The sequence below is a fragment of the Symphalangus syndactylus genome, chromosome 5 (genome assembly GCF_028878055.3).
Source record: "Symphalangus syndactylus isolate Jambi chromosome 5, NHGRI_mSymSyn1-v2.1_pri, whole genome shotgun sequence".
Classification (NCBI taxonomy): domain Eukaryota; kingdom Metazoa; phylum Chordata; class Mammalia; order Primates; family Hylobatidae; genus Symphalangus; species Symphalangus syndactylus.
The window spans coordinates 8457252-8482290 of NC_072427.2; the positions used below are offsets into that span (position 1 = coordinate 8457252).

Below are 25039 nucleotides of genomic sequence, written 5' to 3' on the forward strand. Positions count from 1 at the left end.
ATTTTCACTCTGGATGAAATGTGTGTGGGATGCAATTTTCAACAAAGAATTATGCTTGGGGATCATGTGTTTATGGCACAGTCTGAGTGCATTTGGGCTGCTATAACAAAATGCCAAAAACTTAGTTGTTTATCAACAATAAAGATTTATTTCTCACGGTTCTGGAGGCTGGAAAATCCGAGATCAAAGCACTGGCGGATTCGGCGTCTGGTGAGGGCCCGCTTCCTGGTTCATAAACGCCATCTTTCATTGCATCCTGACATGGTGAATGGGATGAGGCAACTCTCTGAGGCAGCTCCTATCATGAGGGAGACCTCAGGACCTAATCACCTCCCAAAGACTTCACCTAACACCATCACATTGGGGATTATGATTTCAACATAAGAATTTTGAGGGAACACAATCATTTAGTCCATAGCAGCATCTTGTGTGAGGTAAGTTTTAGTCAGTGATTTGAGGGTGGGGACCATTTATGACAGTTTAAACAGGTGTCTTCATTGTATTTCTATGTTTTGTTCTCATGGAAAATTCTGTGTAGAAGACAATTATGACAACTTCAACCTCTTAAATGTTCCTTAAATGAGCTATAATTTTATCATTAATTTCATTTATAATTTTAAATAGAAAAGAATAGTGAAGCTACTGTAGTTAAATATGGGAATCATTTATTCCAATTACATAACAAAAAGTAACCACCTGTAATACTTATACCTATAGATAAGCAAAGTTAACTGAGTTATGTATTTCCTTTTATGTGTTTCCTATACATATAGTTTTGTTATTTAGCCAAAATCACACAATATATTGAAATGTGCGTTTTGTTTTTCTCACTTTTAATAATAGTGTGTTTTGCTCACTAACAATTCTTCATAAAACATCATTTTAATGTTCTTGCAATCTTGCATTGTGGATGTGTCATGATTTATTAGCCATTGCATAAATGTTACATTTTATGCTTGTTCCCTATTATGAATAATGATGCAATGCAGCTGCTTGATTTTTTTTGCATTTTATTTTCACTGATTTCCTAAAAGTGGAATTACTTGATCAAAACAGGTTTTGGATAAATATTAGGTACCAGACAAATACTGCTGAATAGATTTTCTGAGTATAACTGCCAAGCTAGACTCCTATCCAGGAAAACCATTCCTTAAGAGTGGAGGAAAAATAAGGGCATTATCAGACAGACCAAAATTTAAACAATTGTTACCTTCAGGCACACACTAAAGGAAATACTAAAGTATTTCCTAAGATAGAGAAAGACCTATTTCAGATGGAAACATGGAAATACAAGAAAAAATGAAAAATGTAAATATATGGATAGATCTAAATAAATATTGACTATACGGAACAATAATGATTTAAAATACATGAAGAACAAATATACAAAACAACACAAAAAGATGGAAGCAAGGTAATGAAATTAAAATTTGTGAAGTTGTTTTACTACCTGGGAAGTGATCCAAGTACCAAGTTTTATTAGAATCTAATAATTCAACGATGTTTACTGTAATCACATGTAACCCTTAAAAGAGGATAAAAGAAATTATAGTTAACAAGATAAGAGAAAAGGAACTGGAGAGAAATTTTTAAATGTCTTATTGGTTCAGAAAGTTTCAAGAAAGGCATAAAAGGCGTGCAGAACAGATAAAATAGATAACAGATAAAAACCAAACTATATCAGCAATTATGTTAAATGTAAATGAACCAAATATTCTAATTAAAAAGAAAAGCCTCTCAAACAATTAAAAATAGGAGAAAGTCTTTCTTTCTACTATTTAAATACTATTTCTTTCTACTATCTACTAAATAAATTTAATATGTAATTAACAAAGTTCCTACAAGGAACAGGTGAAGAATCAAAATTTAATAAAATCTATTACTAATTGCTGATAAGAATGCTCAGCAAACAAGAAACAGCAAAAAGAACTTCCTTAAGCTGTTGAGGAGCAGCTCCAATAAAGCAAACATTTTATAATTTATAGTGCTACATAGGAGCCATCTTCTATACAACGGAAATAAGACAAAGTGTTTATTATCATTTCCATTTGTATTAGGGTTCTCTACAGGGACGGCACTAATAGGATAGATATATATACATGAAGGGGAGTTTGTTAAGGAGTATTGACTCACAGGATCATAAGGTAAAGTCCCACAATAGGCCATCTGCAAGCTGAGGGGCAAGGAAGCCAAGACCTCAAAGTAGGGTCCCAAGTGCTCAAAGTGTCCCAAGACCTCAAAAGTAGGGAAGCCAACAGCACAGCCTTCAGTCTGTGGATGAAGGCCTCAGAGTCCCTGGCAAAACACTGGTCTAAGTCCAACGGTCCAAAAGCTGAAGAACTTGGAGTCTGGTGGTCGAGGGCAGGAAGCATCCAGCACAAGAGAAAGATGGAGGCCAGAAGACTCAGCAAGTCTGCTCTTTCCATCTTCTTCTGCCTATTTTATCTTTATCTTCTACTTTTATCTTATTTTATCTTCTGCTTTATTTTAGCAGTGCTGGCAGCTGATTAGATGGTGCCCACCCAGATTAAGAGTGAGTCTGCCTCTCCAAGTCCACTGACTAAAATGTTAACCTCCTTTGGCAACAGCCTCACAGACACCCATAAACAATACTTTGCACCAATCCAATCAAATCAACACTCCATATTAACAATCACACCATTCTTTATGGTTCTAGTTGTCCAAGTCAGTGCAATAAGGTAAGAATAATGAATAAAAAGTACAAGGACTGAAAGGAAAGAAATAAAATAACATTATTTTCAGACCATATGGTTGTGAAGTAGAAAAATGTAAAGGAATTTGCAAATACACTATTGCAATTAATAAATGAATTTAATGAGGTTGCTGAATAAAAGGTCAATGTATGAAATTCAATAATATACCAGCAGCAAATAGAGAATGGTATTAAAAATGATACCAATTATAAGAGCGTCAAAACATCAAATACCTAGGAATAAATCAAATACCTAGGAAAAAAAGGGCATCACTTCAACACTAAACACTGTAAAATGTAATTGAGAGAAGACATGAATAAATAGAGGAATATTTTATTGTTCTGGACTGAACTGTGGCTTCTCCCAAAATGCCTAAGTTGAAGTTGTAACCCCCAGGACAGAACCCCCATAGTAAAAATGTGACTATTTGGAGATGGTGATCTTAAGAGTGAATTAAGTTAAAATGGGCCCATTCGGATAGATCCTAATCCAATATGAGTGGTATCCTTAAAAGAAGAGGAAATTTGGACACGAACAGGTACAAAGGAAGCCATGTGAGGACATGGGGAGAAAGTGGCCAACTACAGGCCAAGGAGAAAAGCCTCAGAAGACACCAACCCTACTGAAACTTTGCTCTCAGACTTCTCGCTTACAGAACTGTGATAAAATAAATTTCTTTCTTTTAAGCCATGCAGTCTGTGGTAGTTTGTTATGGCAGCCCTAGCAAGCTAACATACATATTTGTGGATTAGAATATTCAAAATTGTAAAGATGCTCATTGTCTCCAATTCCATCTATAGCTTCAGTGAATCTGATGGTGTTTTAATCAAAACAAATTTCGTTGATATTCTCTCCAACTCATCCTTTTATTTCCCTTTATGATACTTAGCAAAGTATCCTTGCATTTGATGTGATAGAGTATGCAAGATGCAGCGGGTCTCTGAAGTTGCAGGTGCCTGAATCACCATACTGTTTATTGCCCATCACTGTGGTGTGGCGATTCCTGAAGGATCTAGAACTAGAATTACCATTTGACCTAGCAATCTCGTTACGGGGTATATACCCAAAGGATTATAAATCATGCTACTATAAAGACACATGCACACGTATGTTTATTGTGGCACTATTCGCAATAGCAAAGACGTGGAACTAACCCAAATGTCCATCAATGATAGGCTGGATTAAGAAAATGTGGCACATATATGCCATGGAATACTGTGCAGCCATAAAAAAGGATGCGTTCATATCCTTTGCAGGGGCATGGATGAAGCTGGAAACCATCATTCTCAGCAAACTATCACAAGGACAGAAAACCAAATACCACATGTTCTCACTCATAGGTGGGAATTGAACAATGAGATCACTTGGATAAAGGGCGGGGAACGTCATACACTGGGGCCTGTCAGGGGGTGGGGGGCTGGGGGAGGGATAGCATTAGGAGAAATACCTAATGTAAATGATGAGTTGATGGGTGCAGCAAACCAACATGGCACATGTATAGCTGTGTATCAAACCTTTACGTTGTGCACATGTACCCTAGAACTTAAAGTATAGTAATAAATAAAATCGAGGAAGAGAAAGTTAAAATAGCCCTCAGGAATAAACTGTAAACATAATGTTTTGTCTTCTCCATGTAGGTGTAAACTGTGTCTGATCCTCTTCCTTGAGTGAGATGGAAAAAAATTAATTTGCTGCATCAGTGGCCATATCCCAGGTAAGTGAGTCTACTACTTGGTTAAGCTCAAGATTATCCACAGTCATTTTCCAGGATGTATCGCTTCTTCAGGGACAGACTGGTGAATTACATAGAGATATATAGAAACTACTAACCCAATTAATGCCTTTAAGGTTGTACTACTACCTGCTATCCTACCTCCCCTGGGTGTGATACCATCCATGTTCGATTTACTATCTGGCCAATGCCACTTGGTCTTCTCTCTGACAGCTATTGTGACAAAGGCCTAGGACCCAAGATAGGGATTTAGCTAACTGCCAAGTATGTCGAATTCAATTATAAATTTGGAAACTGAAGAAGTGACCATCAGGTGAGTCTGTGGACCCAGTGGGCATAGTGTAAGCTGAAATTTGGCCAGAATTCCATTGTTACTTTACCTCCACATAAGCCTCCACTCTAACCAGAAGCCAGCACAGTTCAGGTCTCTGTGAATCAATGTCAACCTAGGCCTGTGTCCAGTGATCCCCAGAATATGTAAATAGTCCCCTTTCTCTATGTTCTGCTACTCTAGTAAAAGGGGGAAGGACTGGAGAAATAATGACAGTAGATACTTGCCATAGTATTGCAGTCTTTCTCCATGAAGACACTGCCAGCCTTTCGAGTAAGTTTCAGATTTGATAACTAGCACGCTTCCAGAAATTGAGCAAGAGATGGTGACTTTTTAATGGGGTAACTGTCCTTAGCCTCTTGCTCCTCCATTCCCGCTACTTTTTGAGGGCAGCCCAAGAATAGCATGACCATGGCTCAAAAGCTGAGGCAGACCTTGAAGGAGCTAGAAGCTCTCAGCTTACTACCATCCTTGCTGGTGGTGAGTCTTTTCTTAAAGGTGATCTGGGTGGTGCATCTCCATGCCTGCCACAAATTAAAGACACAGCTGTTGTCATAAATTATGTATGCTCCAGCAGTACATTAGGAGAAGCAGGGATAGGGTTTGATATGAATGAAAAGGCCAGATGGCCCAGGAATTCAAGAAAATGCTTCCAGAGATGTGCGGAAAGGAAGGACTAGAGCCAAGGGGTGGATGGGTGTGAGTGAGTCTCCTTGTTCTGGCTTATCATCTGATAAGGAAGATGGAGAGCCCTACTGTCCCTGAGGTATACAATCTGGAAATAATGCCAAGCCCAATGCTCCACTACCTTCTGGGTCTGGCAATGAGAACACTTGATCTCCAGGACTGCCCCAGGGAACAAGGGCAATGAGCAAATGGATAGTGAGCCATGCCAGACCCTTTCTGTGAGACTGTGAACCTTCTTCCAACATTTTCTCTCCCTTCCCCTCACTCCAGCACTTGGAATTCTCTAGACCTAAGTCTGGACACCAGCCCTGCCACTTGGGCCAATAGCTAAACCTCATGGGTACTGGGTTCCCTGGGTAGACTGAGGATATCAATGCAGGTCTTGGAAGATGCTGTGAGGATTAAATAAACAGTGCAAGTGGCTGTACCCAGACAGCCTGTTGCCTTCCAGATGGTCCATAAACCTTCCAGATGGTCCATAAATGTTGCCTACTGTCTGAGCAGCCGTTTGTACATGTCTCAGTCTGCTTGGGCCACCATAACAAAATACCTCTGATTGGGGGTCTTAAATGACAGGCATTTATGTTTTCATGGTTCTGGAGGCTGGGAAGTCCAAGATGAAGGTTCCAGCTGACTTGGTTTCTGGTGAGGGCGCTCTACCTGGCTCGTAGACAGCCGTCTTTTTGCGATGTCCTCACATGGTGGAGAGGGAAAGTGTGCTCTCTGATGTTTCCCTCCTCTTATAAAAACATGAATCCTGTCAAATTTGGGCTCCACCCTTATGACCTCCTTCAATCGTAATTACTTCTTTACCTCAAATACAGTGATAATGGGATTAGACTTTAACTTACTTTAACTTACATATTTTGTGAGAGGACACAATTTAGTCCATAGCAGTACCTTTCATTCAGTCCAGCACCAGCCTCCCACCTATGTCTTTATGAAGGGGCCAAGCCTTCTGTGAAGCTCAGAAAGTAAAAAATTGAGTAAACAACTGGAAGTTCCTACAAATCATCCAGTTGCATGGCTTCACTTGAATAAATTGTCTTTAAGCCAAAGGTTACCCAAATGTGTTCACTCAGGGATTCAGCAGGTAGGGAAAAGGAGGGGAAGACCTCTCAGAGGCTTATGTGTGTGAAAAACTAGGGGTCCTCTTGAGAAGAGTTCGCAATAGAGAAGCAAGAGCCGAGAGGCACAGGCGGATGGACTCAAGGAACCTTGATTCAAGATTCAGGGTAGATGGGCAGGGAGAAGGGGATTAGCTGGCGAGCATCCCTCAGCATCGGGGGGTGAGAGTAGGGGATTGTGGATGTATAATGACAGAAAAGGCTGAAGGAGGGGGCTTACCCTGTTTCTAAGACCCTGGTATCAAGTAGGAGCTTGGATTGTGGCTCCGGCACAGAGAGAGAACAGATGGGCTACAGGGCCAGTTTCTAACTTGGATTCAGTGTTAGCCCAAGGGACATCCTGGGCCACAAGACAACAGCCGAGCCTGCTGCCAGAAGGACATCTCTGCATCTGGTTTGCTTGGTGTCTTTGGGAGGTGCTAGCACAGGTCCCATCCCAGCAATGACTGTGAAAAGGTCCAGGGGTGAGTTCTTGGCTGAGACACTCCTGAGCATCCTGAAAGCTGGCTGGGCAGGTATGTGAAGGTGCACCACGTTTTCTAGTAGCAGCTGGGGCAAGCGAATACTATAATTTGCCTGTGACCCTATTCACGTCCCCAGGCTGCTGTGCCCTGAAGGGTGAGGGCATCAAGCACACCACAACCATCCTCTTTTCTGCACAGCTTTGGCCTAGACAGCCCCTGTGACGGCAGTGTTTCCATGGTGATTGTGTAAGGAATAGCTGTTCCTGGGATATTCTCCATATTTTATTTTCCTTTAGTGGAGTTGGTCAGATTAAGTCTGTTCCCCCAATGAGCATCGATTAATAAAAGCTAAATGCGGGACTCGAGCCCGTTTGCAGCATCTGCAGTAGCTGAGGACAGCGCCGTGATGTGACCAGCATCATTGAGTTTACCCAGGCAGATCGCCTCACTGCCTTTCCCAGGGACAGCCGGCCAGCTGCCAGGGAAGCCTGGGTGGTGATGGGCTGTTTTTACCACCTCTGTGGATTAAGCGGGATTAGATTAGGATTCTCTGTTGGCTCATGGATGTGTCTCTTTGTTACTGAACTGTGGGGGCTGTGGTGTTCATAAAATCGGAGTCATAGTTTCATAGATGAGTCAAGTGGCAGGCCACATGGGGTCAGCAGGCTCCAAGAGGAACCCTGAGGGAAGCGTCTCTCAGCTGCAATATCCTCGGGCCTTTCCTGCATCAGGCAGAGCCAGTCGAACTCTGGGAAGGCTCAGGCCCCGGAGGGGTCACTGTCATTGGCCTCCACCTCCCAGCCCCCATCACTGGACTTGACCTCCTTCCCTAGCGATTTAGTACACGTAATACTGTTCATCTTCATATTCTCAGGGTCCAGCACAGTGACTGGCACATACAAGACATTTGTGAAACATTTGTGGAATGCATGAACAATGAAAATAACACTTTGTTCTCAAAGCCCAATGTGGTCTCCACGATGAATAAATATATGAATAAATAAATAGACACATCCATTCTCTCATTCACCCATTGATGAACATTTATTTAGGGGATACATAATATTTGTACCTAACACAGTGCCTTGCAAATATAAAACACTCAATATCTTTTCAATTACATTGTGCCTGCCTGGCACTGGGAAAATCCAAATACTGCATGAAGCACAGTCCCCCTTTTGTGTCTGTGTCTGTAAATATTCTCCCCACTCTGATCTATCTACACACACACACACACACGGACACACACACACACACACAGACACACACACGTTTTTATTTTATTTTATTTTACTTCATTTTATTTTATTTTATTTTTTGGAGATGCAGTCTTGTTCTGTTGCCCAGGCTGGAGTGCAGTGGCAAGATCTTGGCTCATGCAACCTCTGCCTCTCGGGTTCAAGAGGTTCTCCTGCATCAGTCTACCTAGTAGCTGGGATTACAGACGTCTGGCACCACCCCTGGCTAATTTTTGTATTTTTAGTAGAGATGGGGTTTTGCCATGCTGGTCAGGCTGGTCTCAAACGCCTGACCTCAGGTGATCTGCCTGCCTCAGCCTCCCAAAGTACTGGGATTATGGATATGAGCCACCATGCCCGGCCCATATTTTGGAATCATTCCTTTCAATTGGGGTATGTCTCCTGAAAAAAAAAATCTTTCCAAAGAAGCAAATTTGAATTTAGAATTCAAATGCCTACCACGTGCCGACTTTGTCCTTGGAACAAGATATAGCTCCAAAAGACTTTGGTGGTTGTCTTGTCCCTGTGTGGTTACAGAAAGGTCAGGTTTGATTGAGGGAGTGAGATGCAATAATGGTCCAGAGAAGAAGGCCAGTATCCAGGAAGGACAGATGGGTGTTCCCTTCGCATACCTGCCCTGCAGGATGGCACAAAACCCCTGAACCCCCAGGAGGGATGGAAGGGAATGCATGACACGGGAAAACCACAGCAGTGTAGAAAGCTGGCACGTGCGTTGTCATTTCTTGCCAAACCCACACTCTGGCTCATGGCAAAGGGATTAGAACCAGTCCCCTTCCATGTGCCACTGTGCTCCTTTGGCCCGAGGAGCAGATGAGGAGTTGAAGATGGAAGAGAGCTCTGAGGCTTCAGGCTCCTATGACAGGAAGAACAGTGGGTCACATCACAGACATAGAGCAGTAAGGAGGATGGATGTTGGGGAGTTAGGGAGGGGAATTCCAGTTCTGTTTGGAACACAGTGAGTTTGGAGATACAACAGGAAGACAAGGGATGTATTGCAGGCTGGTGAAGGAGGGTCAGGGCTGGAGATGGGGGACCCCTCCAGAGTTGGAGACTGAAGCACCAGAGTGATGAAGGCATTCAGGAAAGAGGGTCAGTGTAGAAAAGGCATTGGGAGGAGCTGAGAGAATAAACACTCAGAACTCAGATGGCAGCCAGGCAGGTCAGAGTGTGGCAGTCATCCTGCTACTAGCTCTGTGTCCTTGGGTTCTCAGTCCTCAGTTTCCCTATCTGCAAAATCAGATAATGTGGGAAATCCCTTAGCACAGTACCTGGTGCATAGAAATTCATCAATTTTATCTGTCGTTATTAGGGGGCTAAGAAAGGAAGGAGAACAATTAAAAATATGGAGCCATATCGGAAAACCATAGTGTCAGTTACATTGACAGAATGTCTTTTGTAATTAAAAAAAAGAAAGAAAAAACTGCAACCTCTAGAGGTTTACCTGAATGGGTTTTACCACCAGCTCTGTCCTTGAAAGCATGCACAATTGAACAAGACCTCTCTCAAGCTCTGTTTCTCTCCTAGTAAATGAACGTGTTGGGCCTTTATTGTGACACGTAGCCAGCAGAAGAGGCAATAATCCAGCATTTCCAATCAATGTGTTTCCATCAGATACCTGGAGACCAACAATCTCCATGCACTTTGGAACTTAATGTTGATCCTACTGCCTCTTAAGTCCCCCTTTGGTCTCCAGGGCTGCCCAGGAGAGGTGCTCCCCACCATAGGGCACAGCTGCTGGGGCCACTGGAAGTGTCTTTAGATGTCAAACCAGTGGTTGGGCACAGCCACTAATTTAGGAATCCTGTGTCTCTCCATTCCAATTTAAATACATTATTAAAATTAAGAAGGGGGAAAAATCTCTTCATACCAGCCTTACACCCATCGGATATTATTTTACGATTTGCTCCACTGTTGAGTTCAAGCTCCCAAATGTCTTGGCTCTTGTAGCAAGGTCTATGTCAGGGCAACAGTGCCCTGTTCCATCAAGTTCTAGCCAAAGATGCCACTGGGAAATGGACTGAACAGCTTTGAGGACTCTTTCAATCCATATTATGGGCAATTTTCAGAGCTGGAGGCTGAAAAAAAAACCTGAAAGTACAGGAAGAATAAAATCAGATTTTAATTGAATTGCTGCAATGTACTAGTAAGGCTAGTTAAGCATATAATTAATTGTTGTAACCATAGCAACAAGATTAGCTGGAACTATTAGGGTGGGCACCAGGGGTTCAGTGAGAGACTCTTAAAAAGACAAGTGTTGGAAATTGCAGAAAATAATTCATTCTTCTCCTGTGGTTCTCCAGAGGGCCTCACACTCTTTAGCAACCCCAAATAAATCTATATAATAATATTTTCTTAGATTCATGCCGTTTCTTTTATCCCAAAAGGCCCTGGGGTGCTTTGCAAGCCATGAACATAAATATAGATCTGGAATAATGTATCGGGCCAGATTTTCCTAGCGCTTAAACAATTCTCTCGTGGTTTGTTCTGCACCTTTGGAAGCTCCATTACCTTCAGGATACATGCAATCAGTAATTTATTAAGCGGCATCCCCATAGGCGCAGGGCCTGAAAATTCTGGTAGGAAAAGAGACGGACTCCAGAGATAGTGCTTTTATTTATTTATACACTGTCATTCCAAAAAGGATTCAAGCAGCCTTGCAAAATACACAGAGCACATCAGGATAAAATAAATACATGAGGAAATCCAAGGCAGGGGCAAATAACAGTAAGAAGAAAACATGTAGCTCCATGGAAATGTTAGTATAGGAACTGCAGAGAACAAGGGCCTACAGAATAGCTGAAGGTGGGTGTAATTGCAGCTGTTCTTCCTGCTGGTCAAAAGGAGAGGAAAACGGAACCAGCTGCAGGCAAAAGACACTTGGTGCAGCAACTTTAGACTCTACCCTTCAGCATAATGAGTCTCAAGCCACCTCTCAATTAGAAGGAAGTCAAGGAGGGCCTTCTAAAGGTAGACTTCCATTCAGCTGCCAAATATGGATTGACCATCTATTTTGTTCTTGGCATCTCCCCTTATACCAGGCAAAATAATTCAGCTTTGATGCTTTCTGATATTCTGGCTAGATCTGTGGCTAAAATTTAGAGTTCAGAACAGAGGTACCAAAGTGATGTTCGCAGGACAGATACAGGGCAGAAATATGTTGCGTCTTGCCATTGTGGAAGATTTACATTCCAGTCCAGATTTGCACTTCTCTTGAAAACATAGAAACACCTGCAGTGCTGCATCCATCTTTCCACCATTGCTGAGCGGAGGCTGACCACTTGGCTGGGACAACTTCTCTCGGTTCATACTTTGCACTATGACATGCTCCCGGTAGCTGCTCCACTTTTTGTGACCTGCCTGGCTCCTTTAAGCATTTGAGTTTTTTTTTTTTTTTAAATCTCTGATCTAGAGTCATGTTCATATTGTTTATCTCTGTAGACTCTGTGATGAGAGATAGACAGCCAAAGGGTTTAGTGGTGAGTATTTCCAGGCTACTCTCTTCAGGCACCTTCTGTTAGGACACTACAGTCAAGGCCTTTGCTCCTTCTGTGCCTCGCAGGTGGATAATCCTCCCAACTCTTCTCTGCTTATCTAAATCTCATCTGTGACTAGGCTTAACTCAAGACTCCTTCCTGAAGCTTTCTCCAAGGTTTCTACCTCATTGATCTTTCTCCTGGGACTACACCTGAACTTTCAAAGGGAGTAGGTATTGATTAATAACAACAACAACAGCAACACCAACAAACACATCAATGAGCCAGCAGCAGTGGTACATGCCTGTAATCCCAGCACTTCAGGAGACTGAGGCAGGAGGATCACTTGAGGCTAGGAGTTTGAGACTAGCCTATCATGGCAACATAGCAAGATCCCATGTCTACAAAAAAACAAACAAACAAAAATAGCCAGAGGTGGTGGCATGCACCTGTAGTCCCAGCTCCTGGGAAGCCTGAGGCAGGAGGATCTCTTGAGCCTGAGAATTCAAGGTTACAGTAAGGTACGATTGCACCAGTGCACTCCAGGCTGGGTGACAAAGCAAGACCCTATCTCTCTCTAAAAAAAAAAAAAAAAATTAACCTTGCACCATTCACAAGGTGACCTGCCTGTGAATGTGTTTGCTGCTGCTCCTCTCCTACCTCCCCCTTTCAAAATCACCCTTCTCCCACATTACGGGAGATCGTCCACCCGTCATCCATGTAGAATCTTACCATGCTGCATGGATCCAGTATGGCAAACTCTCAGGGGCACCAAGCAAGGACAGCTGTAAACTGTGGGTGTTGACAAGCAAATGTCTGGGTAGCATCCTTTTGCAAGTAGTTTGAGTCCAGTTCCCTGATCTCAACAATAAAGAAGGATCTCATTGAGTTGTGAGCCGGTAGATCATTAAAACATTTTTTGAAAATGGATTACTCTGAATTTTGGTGTATGGTTTGAAGCTGAGATGGTGCCACTGCACTCCAGCCTGGCAACAGAGCAAGACTCCATCCGAAAGAAAAAGAGTGACACTGCTATGCTAGTACTCATTTCATTCCTATTTACTTACATATGTAAAGAACATTTACTCAGTAGGTAGATCTATCAAAGTAAAAAATAGTACTGATAGCTGATTCTTTTTTTTTTTTTTTTTTGATGGAGTCTCACTCTGTCACCCAGGCTGGAATGCAGTGTCATGATCCTGGCTGACTGCAACCTCTGCCTCCTAGGCTCAAGCAATTCTCCTGTCTCAGCCTCCCAAGCAGCTGGGATTACAGGTGTACGCCACCACACCTGGCTAATTTTTGTGTTTTTAGTAGAAACAGGGTTTTACCAAGTTGGCCAGGCTGGTTTCAAACTCCTGACCTCAAGTGATCTGCCTGCTAAAGCGCTGGGATTACAGGCATGAGCCACTGCGTCCTGTCCCTGAAAGCTAATTCTATCCCATTTTAGCAATATGTAAAACAAATTTAAAAACTTTATCTCATTAAATAGGCATTTCAATAAAATTTTATGAAGAATATATATTGTATACTATCAATAACAGTAATAAGTCAACCTAGAGAAATGAAATTATACCTAGTGAGTGGAATACAAATAAGAGTTCAAGTAGAAAGAATGAAATTTCTGTCTATTAAAAGAGGAAATTGTAGATTTTTAAAATGGATGATGGAAGGTTTAATCACCATGGTATCTAGATTCTATTAGATATATTTAAAATGAAGGATCAGCTTTATTTTTAAAAGTCAATAGTTACAATGTACCAAAAAAGCATATTCTCTGCAACTTTGTAAACTTAACCATGACACATTTTAGAAGTATATTTATTAATGTACCACTCAGTATGCAGATTTTAGAGTTCTTTGATAGGGAGTCCCCAAATAAACAGATTTTAAAAACACTGTTTTAGGAATTGTAGTTTCTCGTAGAAATTTAATTTTTCATCATATTGTTATGCACACTTGTGCCTTTGATTTATTATTTCCTGGCTTCACATCTGGCCTACACAGTTACTAAGAGTCTTTGAGGTCTATGAATTGCCAGTTACACGGTGTTTATCAAGATCTGCTCTGTGTTCAGAATAGTAGAGGGCCAAATATGGGATGCAGATTTTCCCATCGAAGAACATTTATTTTATTTAAGGAAAGATGAAAAATAAAAGCAAAACAGCAGTAAAGTCCATATTTAAAAGATAGGTGGACACCTTGTGTTTGAAGATCATTTAGCCTCTACTTTAGCTAGAGGAATGAACAAAAACCAGTAAATACAAAAATATTCTGACCAAACCAGATTGAACAGATAGACAAAAACCCATAGGTGAAAACATTAACAAGCAAAACCTTAAAGCTTTATTCAGAATTTATTTACTTACACATTAAAACAATATTAAGGAGTTGTTTCTCTGTTGTCACAATTAGGATAATATCAAAAGTGGAGAATTATAAAGGAGGTAAGAAATTAACACCTTCCCTCTGTAGGTGGTGTTATGGGCTGTATGCTTGCAGCCCCCAAAATGCATATAATGAAGCCCTACCCCGCAATGGAATGGTAAGAGGAGGTGGGTCCTTTAGAAGGTGATTAGGTTTGGATGAGTTTGTGAGGCTGGAGCCGCCATAATGAAATCAGTGTCTTTATAAGAGAAAGAGTAAAGCTCACTGTCTCCACCAGAGATCGCTCAAAAGACACTAGATCTGTCCATACATTGACCTTGGACTTCCTAGACCCCCGAATTAATAGAAAAAAATTTCTGTTGTTTAATCTGCCTGGCCTGTGGTATCTTGTCATAGCAGCTCCATCTGACTGAAACAAAACATGAAATGTCTTCTTAACATAGTGAAGGAGATGAATGCAGAAAAGACATGAAAGGCAGGTGTTTTGGCCTGCATGGTATAAGATTGTACACATTAGCATCGCTTAGAGTAGAGAAGAATTAATTATAATTAGTATTCATCAAAATAAATACACTAGATTTAATTTGCTTACCAAGGCAAGAAAGTGTAAAATAACTTTTAAAAGATTTCTCTTGAAATTTTTAAAATTTGAAATTAAATTTAGAATTAAAGATAGATTAGTTTTAACTTGAAAATTCTTGTAATGGAACTCCTCATTTCTGCATGACCAGCAGGCTCTGTTGCATGTGAATCAGAGGTAAACAATGTGGTTTGGACTAAAGGTTCTCTCTCCTCACCTGGCCCAGGCCTGCCCAAGCAGTCAGCTTTGCACCATCTTGCAAGGTAACTGGAAATCATGCATAGAAAGCAGCTTACTGCTGTAGAATGACTGAGTAAAGAAAGTGGGCTTCTCTTGACCCAACATGAGGTTATTTAGTTTGTGTTCACACAGAGGGAACCAGGCAGAAGCTGTGAGCTCAAAGCACAGTCTGCTGGCAGTTTGTGCCTTGATTCCTGTGACTGATAATGAGGTCAGTCCTCTAGCAATAGCCCAGGGGCAGACAAGATCATTTAGCTCAGAGGTTCAAAGCACAAGAGATTTTTCAGAGAGTCAAGGAAGTAGGGGGATGAGCAGCTCTGAAGTTTCATTTTTTTTAAAAAAATCACCTTTAAAAAGTGGTATATGTCAGGCACCTGGCATGGTGGCTTATGCCTATAATCCCAGCACTTTGGGAGGCTGAAGTGGGTAGATCACCTAAACTCAACAGTTTGAGACTAGCCTGGGCAAAATGGCAAAACCCTGACAACAAAAAATACAAAATTTGCCAGGCGTGGTGGCCTGCACTTGTAGTCCCAGCTACTCCAGAGGGCGAGGCAGGAGAACTGCTTGAACCTGGGAGGCAGAGGTTACAGTGAGCCGAGATCAGGCCACTGCACTCCAGCCTCAGTGGCAGAGTGAGACTCTGTCTTGGGAAAAAACACAAAACAAAACAAAACCGGTATATGTCACAATAGTTCATAACTTGAAGGTAAAAAAAAAATTTTTATATAATCTGATCATTAAAAATCAAGTAAAATTAGCAAAAATCATATGTAATGATAAACACTTGACATTTTGATGTGTGGCTCTTACCAGTCTTTTGTTTTCTTTATGTATATTATAACTACATAGCTACTTATGTATGCCTGTGTCTGCACGTGTGCATATTTGTGTGCATGCATGTGTATGCATGCGTGTTTGCACATGTGCCTGCATATTGTAAACTTTTTTTTGCTGTTGAGCAATGCATCATGAACATTGTTCTATGCCATTAAATATTCTTCCATGTCATAGCTTTGAGTGGTACATAGCATTACAGTGTAATTATGTATCGGGATTTACTTAACCCATCCCTTTTTACTGAACACTTGGTGGGTTCGTTTTTCGTTTTGTTTTGGTTTTATTGCTATGATAAACATCTTCATCATAAAAAAAGTATGCTAATGGATGAGTGGTAGTTTTATTCTTGTTCCTTCTCATGTCTCTCCAGACATTTGCAGAGTGAATTGTCTTTGATCATTTGTGGATTGAAGTTTCTTATTCTGGTGATCCCCAGAGGATGGCCTGTCCCATCCCTTCTTTTCTATTAGGGTTGGTGGTAAAGGGAGCTTGAGGAGAGTTAAGAAGTGAGACTGGAGAGAGCCCCAGGGGAAAGCATAGCACAGCTCTCAGGAACCCAATTGACAGCACAGCTGGGTAAGTTCAAAAACTCACATCATGTAGGAGGTCAAGACCTTTAACAGCGGGAGGGGGATTGAAAGTCCTAGAAATAGATACTGAAATTTTTTTAAATGAAGAAATTGAGAAGAGATGAAGGAACTTGATTGTAGAGTCCCAGGGGGTCTATTAACCCCTCACTCCACGACACAAAAAGATGCCCAAGAAGCTCCCATATCAATCCCAAAGGATGTCTAAATGTGCCTGAGCCAGAGCAGCCTGGAACCATGGTGAGTTCTGGGAAAGAAGCCTCGGGCAGGAAGGCAGAGAGGAAGATCTGCTGTGTTCCTGGCACTGGCATGGGAGTGCTCCCTTGATTTTTAATCACTGTAGCCCCATCTCCAGGTGTCAAGTAGGAGCCAGTATCAGAAGTGAGCTCTGTAACCTGCTACTTCTGAATTTTCCGTGGCATCCACAAGTCGTTGTTGCAGATGCTCACAGAAGCTACCCAGCCTGTGGGGAGATGATCAGTGTCTAATCCTCAAGTTATATGTGCTCTGCATGAACACGCCCACCTCTCTGGAAGAGAAATGTAGCAGGGTGGTGAGTGAGGAATCAGGCCTTTCTGGAAGCTTTGTGCCCTATACCAGTCCATGCAGTAGTATGTTGGTGCCATGGTTTGGAAGTTTGTCCCCTCCAAATCTTAGGTTGAAATTTGATCATCAGTGTTGGAGGTGAGGCCTAATGAGAGGCAGTTAGCTCTTGGGGGTGGATCCCTCATGAACAGCTTGGTGCCATTTCCACGGTGGTAAGTGAGTTCTCATTCTGTTAGTTCCCACAAGAGCTGGTTGTTGAAAGGAGCCTGGCACCTCCCTGCCCTGCCACCCCCCGCCCTGCCACCCCCCTGCCCTGCCACCTCCCCTTTCTTTCTCTTGTTTCCTCACCTGCCATGCGATCTCTGCACAGACGGTTCCCTTTTACCTTCCATTGTGAGTGGAAGCAGTCTGATGCTCTTACTAGATGCCCAAATTTGAACCTTCCAGCCAGCGTAATCGTGAGGTGAATAACTGTTTTCCTTATAAATTACCCAGCCTCAAGTATTTGTTTATAGTAACACTAAATGAATAAAGTTTGTAAATGTTTAACAATTGGAGGACAATAATTATCCTTCAATGCCCAACTTTCTTTTGGATATTTGCTCCAGTTCTCCCAGTATAAAGTAAGAGGACCACCCCCGATACTCCATAATACTGTGGAACTGTCTCTTTCCTTTACTGTATAATATAGAATTGTGATTATTTGCTTAAAGTCTGTTTCCCTTCCCAAGCTGTGAGTTCCTGGAAGGGAGGGCCCAACCACCTCTGTCTTCAGCCCTGGATGCAGTGTCTGGCACGTGGTCAGCGTCCATTCATATCTGTTAGATATATGTGAATACATGGATTAACCAAACTCTATGTTAACAAGAGAGACCAGTATATTCATAAGAACACTTTTAGCGTCAGGTTAGTAAAGATACTATTCAAAATGGCTTAAATAATAAGATGTTTATTATTTGACAAAAAATAGTTCAGAGGTGGGAACAGTTCCAGGGATGGATTCATTCAGCACCTCAGCAAAGTTCTCAAGGAGCCAGGTCCATTCCATCCTCCTTTTGTGCTATCCTTCACCTGTTTGCTTTTATGGAAAGGTAGCAAAAGAGTTGTGTATGACAGCAAAGAAGGTGCCAGCAGCTCCAGGCATCACATCTGTATATAACAATGTCCAAAGGCTAGAAGAGAGACCCTCTCTCTCTTTTTTTAACCTCCAAGTAATCTCCCTCAGAAACATTTCCCTCTTTCTTCCCAAATAGATTTCCCTTCACACGTTAACAAAATACAAATACAAGAATTGACTTGGACTAATTAAAATTTTCAGGGGTGGGGGGATGTCTGTCTGGTAGGCAACCAGTCAGTTGTCACATATACAGTCAATAAAGATAAGATATTGAACTAGCATCCACATGATCAAGCTGCATCCATCTCAGCTGTACAAGAATTGTTGAACATTAGTAAATTTCTTATGCAATTTGTGACACTAATTAATTGTAAGAAAGATATATAAATAAAATCATCTTAACTTTAAAAATCATGTGATAAAATTTAACACCTATTCATGTTAAAAAATATTTAGCAAATTTGATAAAAGGAAGCTACCAAGAACCTAGATCAAACATGTTTAATAAAAAATCCTTTAGATATCAGAAAAATGTGCCTAGAATCACTCTTAGTGTACGAAATTGTCCTATGGATCATAGCCAGGTATCACAAAAAAGTTATGTAAGAGCTTGAGAAAAAACCCACAAAGCTGTTATTATTATTATGACAATATGATAGTATTGTTATAATGACATTATTACCTACATAAAAACTCAAAAACACACTCCAGACAAATTATTTATATTAATGAGAGTTTAAAAATTTTGATGGAAATGAGATTAATGTTTACAAAAGCAGTCACAGTGATACATATTAGTAACAAACAAAAAATCCACCATTAAAAAGTGACCATTTATAATAGCAATAAAATATGTAAGGTTTCTAGAAATAAGTTTAAGAAGAGCTGGAAATTATATTTATGAAGAAAATATAAATAAGTACTGAAATTTATTCGATAAATAAAAATCAATGGTAGAGATAAACTATGTTTATAGATAGACTGAAAAATCACAAAAATTTTTATTCCTCCCAGATTAATCTAAAAGTCTAATGTGACCCTAATTGAAATATAAAGATGATGTAAAAATTGACAAGATGATTTTAAAACATGGAAAAGTATTAATAATTGCACTTTTTGAAGGCAATTTTGAAGACTAATGTAGAAAAACATGTTTTACCAGAAATCAAGAATTATTCTGAAGCCTGGTGAGGTGGCTCACACCTGTAATCCCAGCACTTTGGGAAGCCAAGGCGGGAGGATTGCTTGAGGCCAGAAGTTGTAGACAAGCCTGGTAAACACAGTGAGACCTCACTTTTACAAAAAATTTTAAAAAATTAGCCAGTGCATGACTCACATCTGTAATTCTTGCTACTTGGGAGGCTGAGGTGGGAGGATTGCTTGAGCCCAGGAGTTTGAGGCTGCACCACTCAAACTCTGGGCTGGAAGTGATTTCACTGCTGCACTCCAGCCTGGGTGACAGACGAGACCGCATCTAAAAAAAATTATTTTGAAACTATAGTAATTGGGCCACTGTGATTTGGATACAAGGCTAGATCTACAAACCAATGAAATAAATACATGACCCAGAAATTTACTCATAATTATACGAAACTTGATATCCGAGAGGGTTGTATTGTAAATCAGTGTTGAAAGGATGGTCTATTTAACAAATGATTTTGGAACAACTGGTTATCTATTATAAAAAAATTATCCATATCTCATGCTGTATGCAAATATCAATGCTATGGGGAATAAGAATCTAAAATATAAAAATAAAAACTTATTCTATAAAAATGTATAGGAAAATATCTTTGTGATCTTGGGGTAGGGGAGATGTTTTAAAAAAAGGGTATAAAGAGAACAAACATAAAGAAGATAAATTCAACTTGATTAATATTTTAAAATATGACTGTGCTTCAAGACATAGTAGAGAAAAAAGGAAAAGAAAATTATAGACATGGATAAGAGATTTGCAATACGTTTACATGCAGTATATAAAGGATAGCTAAAAATGGATAAGAAAAAGACCCAATAATCCCACTAGAGAAATAGAGAAATGATATAAACACATCATTTGCAGGAGGAAATACCCAAATGTTTCACGAAGACATTAAAAAAAACCCTCAACCTCATTATAATCAGAAAACACAAATTGAAAAGACAGTGAGACAATGATTCATACTAATCAGATTGGCAGAAATTGACTGAAAATACTAAGTGTTGGTGAGGATATAGAAAAACAGAAACTCAAACTTTTTAGGTTAGAAGGAAATTTTGTACAACCACTTTGTAAAGCAGTGGAGCCGTATCTCAAAGATGAAAATAAGCATGCCCTGTGACCCAGCAATTATATTTCTGAGAATATATGCTAGAGAAAATCTCACATATGCATCCAAGAAAACATATACGATAATGTATATATCATCTTTATTTATAATAGCAAAAACTTAGAAACAAATTAATATGGTGAGGCTTTGTGTCCCCACCCAAATCTCATCTTGAATTATAATTTTGCATGACCCCCATAATCCCCCCGTATCAGAGGAGACCAGGTGGAGGTAATTGAATCACGGGGGCAGTTCCTCCGTGCTGTTCTCATGATAGTGAGTTTTCATGAGATCTGACAGTTTTATAAGTGTTAGGTATTTCCTCCTGCATTCATTCTCCTCCTTGCTGCCTTGTGAAAAAGGTGTCTTGCTTCCCCTTCACCTTCTGCCATGATTGTAAGTTTCCTGAGGCCTCCCCAGCAGCGCTGAACTGTGAGTCAATTAAACCTCTTTCCTTTATAAATTACCCAGTCTAGGGCAGTTCTTTATAGTAGCATGAAAATGGACTATCACATAAATTAATGAATATTAACAAGAGAATGATGAAGTAAATTGAAGTATATTTGTGTATTACAATACTATACTGAGTGAAAATAAATGAACATCAACATAGATAATTTTTGCATGCATATTGTCGAGGGAAAAAAATTTTTGAAGAATACCTGTGAACAATGTCATTGATACACTGTTTATGTAATGTTTGAGTTGTACAAAAATAATACTCAATATTGTTTAGATATACAGACAAATGTGGTAAAAGCATAAAGACGTATAGATACGTTGGACACTCCCTAGGGGGATGGGATGGAAAAAAGTAGCACCTCAAGTGTACTTGTACAGCTTTATTTCTTAAGTTTGGAGATAGGTATCCCTGCATTTATAATATTATTTCCTCCATAGTTTTGTATGTCAGAAATATTTCACAATAGAATTTTCAAAAATAAAAAGAAAGAGGCAGCTATCTACTGACGCTTAAGGAGACCTAGTGAATCAGTGGGTTGGATGTCTTTTCTGTGATGTGTGTCATGTAGAAGCTGATGAGAAAAGCCTTTCCATGATCCTGAGAAGAAAGCGCATTCTATTGTCCTGTGCTATATGGAGTTTTCCTACAGATCCAAAGAAAGGTTGATCTTGACATTCAAAATTAACTCAAACTATGTGTTTTGGAATACATTAAAAAAAAAAACCGGCTGGGAACGGTGGCTCAGGCCTGTAATGCCAGCACTTTGGGAGGCCGAGGCGGGCAGATCACGAGGTCAGGAGATCGAGACCATCCTGGCTAACACGGTAAAACCCCATCTCTACTAAAAATACAAAAAATTAGCCGGGCATGGTGGCGGGTGCCTGTAGTCCCAGCTACTCGGGAGGCTGAGGCAGGAGAATGGCATGAACCCAGGAGGTGGAGCTTGCAGTGAGCCGAGATCCCACCACTGCACTCTAGCCTGGGTGACAGAGTGAGACTCCATCTCAAAAAAAAAAAAAAAAAAAAACAAGAAAAAAGTAAATGTTTCAGGAAAAAATCTGAAATACTTTTCCAAAGAAAATGACTGAGTCATGAGTCACCAAGTTCTGTCTGGATATATTAGGAAATTCAGGTCAAAGTCCTTCTCAAATGTTATTGCTAATTGTTCTCTATTAAGTGTGGTTCCTCTTCTTACTTCTTGAGTTTTTAAAATAATCTGATGGTATTTTTTTGTGGAGCATGAGTTTGCCTGTTTTAGCCCCAGCTGGTCTTTGCAATGAAACCCAAATAAGTAGTCTTAGAAAATGAGAAGCTTTTAGTCAGGGTGAGCCAATAGCTGCTTTTTGGAGGTCAGACTCCAACAAGACCCCAAATGCAAGCTTTGCTTAACCTCTTGGCTTTGGGGTTGGCAAAGAGGGTCTCTGAGAGCTAGCTAAAACTCAGAGAAGGGCTCCTCAGCCAGCCTTGAAGAGAGGACTGCTCCCCTAAGTGTGAGTGGAAGGATTGACTCTATCATTTATTACTGATGTGATCAGCAGTGAGTTACTTAGCCTGTTTGAACCTTTGATTCCTCATCTGAAAACCAGTGTATTTTGAAGATTAAATTAAGTAATCTCTGATCCATCCAGTGTATACGAGAGATGCTCACTGGCATCATTAGCCAGATTCAGACTACCAGACGCATTGGAACTGACTTTCTGAATATCCTCCAAGAATTGCAAAAATAATCATTTTACATTCAGTCCTTAAGGCATTAGTATAAATGAATTTCTAGGTTCACTGAAACATCTCTGATAAATAGAGGACAATTAATAAAAGAGAGGCTTCAACTGGAGCACTATTTTCATAGTGTGGTGTGCTAGTAGTTCATGAAGTGGTTTTCAATGGTGCAGTTTTATATGCTTATATTGACAGCATTAGACTTAGCTTTCTAGTTACCTTCTGGTGCAGAATGTCTGTGAAACATTCAGCCTGGCACATAGTATGTACTCAATAGGTAGTTGCTACTGTTTCTTAAGAAAAAAAACTTTTATTTTAGGTCCAGGCATACATGTGCAGGTTTGTATATAGGTAAATTGCATGTGGCAGGGGTTTGGTGTACAGATTATTTAACTACCCAGATAATAAGCATAATACCCAATAGATAGCTTTTTGGTCCTCACTCTCCTCCCATGCTGCACCCTCAAGTAGGTCCCAGTGTCTGTTCTTTTCTTTGTGTCCACATGTACTCAACGTTTAGCTCTCACTTCTAAGTGAGAACATTCAATATTTAGTTTCCTGTTCCTGTGTTAGTTTGCTCAGGGTAACAGCCTCCAGCTCCATCCATGCTGCTGCAAAGAACATGATCTCATTCTTTTTTATGGCTGTATAGTATTCCATGTTGTATGTGCACCATATTTTCTTTATCTAGTTGACTATTGATGGGCATTTAGGTTGGTTCCATGTCTTTGCTATTGTGAATAGCACTGCAGTGAACATTCATGTGCATGTGACTTTATGGTAGAATGATTAATATTCCTTTAGGTACATACCTAATAATGGGATTGCTGGGTCAAATGGTAGTTCTGTTTGAAGTTCTTTGAGAAATTGCCAGACTTCTTTTCACAATGGCTGAACTAATTTACTTTCCCACCAGCAGTGGATAAGAATTCCTATTTCTTCATAATCCAGTCAACATCTGTTATTTTTTGACTTTTTAATAATAGCCATTCTCACTGGCATGAGAGATTATATTATCTCTTTGTGGTTGTGAATTACATTTTTCTGATGATTAGTGATGTTGATCATTTTTTCATATGCTTTTTGGCCATGTGTATGTATTCTTCTGAAGTGTCTGTTCATGTCCTTTGCCCACTTTTTCATAGTGTTGTTTTCACTTGTAAATTTGTTTAGCTCCTTACGGATTCTGAAAATATATTAGACCTTTGTCACGTGCATAGTTTGCAAATATTTTCTCCCATTCTGTAGGTCGCCTGTTTACTCTGTTGACAATTTATTTGCTGTGCAGAAGCTCTTTAGTTTAATTAAGTCCCATTTGTTGATTTTTTTTTTTGCAATTGCTTTTGGCATCTTTATCACAAAATGTATGCCAGGTCCTATGTCCAGAATGGTATTGCCTAGGTTATCTTCCATGGTTTTCATAGTTTTAGATATTACGTTTCAGTCTTTAATCCATCTTGAGTTGATTTTGGTATATGGTGTGAGGAAGGGGTCCAGTTTCAATCTTCTGCATATGACTAGACAGTTATCCCAGCATCATTCATTGAATGGATGGCCCCTTCCCCATTGCTTATTTTTGTCAAGTTTGTCGAAGATCAGATGGTTGTAGGTGTGCAGCATGATTTCTGGGCTCTGTGTTCTGTTCCATTGGTCTATGTGTCTGTTTTGGTACCAGTACCATGATGATTTGGTTACTGTAGCCTTATAGTCTAGTTTGAAGTCGGGTAATGTGATGCTTCCAGCTGTGTTGTCTTTGCTTAGGATTGCCTTGGCTATTCTGGCTCTTTTTTGGTTCCATGTGATAAAATGGTTTTTTCTACTTTCGTGAAGAATGCCATTGGTAGTTTGATAGTAACAGCATTGAATCTGTAAATTACATTGGGCAATATGGCAATTTTAACAATATTAATTCTTCCTCTCTGTGAGCATGGAATGCTTTTTCATTTGTTTGTGTCAACTCTGGTTTCTTTGTGCAGTGTTTTGAAATTCTTGTTGTAGAGGTCTTTCACCTCCGTGGTTAGCTGTATTTCTGGGTATTTTATTCTTTTAATGGCTATTGTGAATGGGATTGTGTTCCTGGTTTGGCTCTCCACTTGGATGTTGTTGGTGTATAGGAATGTTACTGATTTTTGTAGTTATTTTGTATCCTGGCTACTGTTACTAGTACTTCTTTTCTCTAATCAACACTGCTGTTTTTTATGTTTTTATTTTACTTTTAAAAATGGAATGCTTTACACATTTTCATGTCAGCCTTGCACAGGGGCTGTGCTAATTTCTCTTACCATTCCAATATGTGCTGCTGAAGTTAGCACAACACTGCTTCTTATGGGTATATCATCACATCAAAAATACAAGAGTTCTGCAGTAGAGATCGGAGAATCAGTCCCACAGGGATGTGGAAGGGAAAGGGAAGAATGCAGGCAACAGTGCATTGAATCTATCACTTATTCCCCTCAACTTTCC

General features: G+C 40.2%; 1 long non-coding RNA gene and 1 pseudogene across 1 annotated transcript in view; one reads left to right on the top strand and one right to left on the bottom strand.

Moving 5' to 3' along the window:
• LOC129482022 (uncharacterized) overlaps positions 1-25039 on the top strand; it is a 56705-nt gene that overhangs the window by 20829 nt on the left and 10837 nt on the right. Inside the window, exon 2 of the long non-coding RNA XR_008657573.1 lies at positions 4352-4428. This is a non-coding gene — a long non-coding RNA (uncharacterized lncRNA). The remainder of the gene's footprint in view (positions 1-4351; positions 4429-25039) is intronic.
• Positions 24792-24888, bottom strand: LOC129483644 (uncharacterized; annotated as a pseudogene).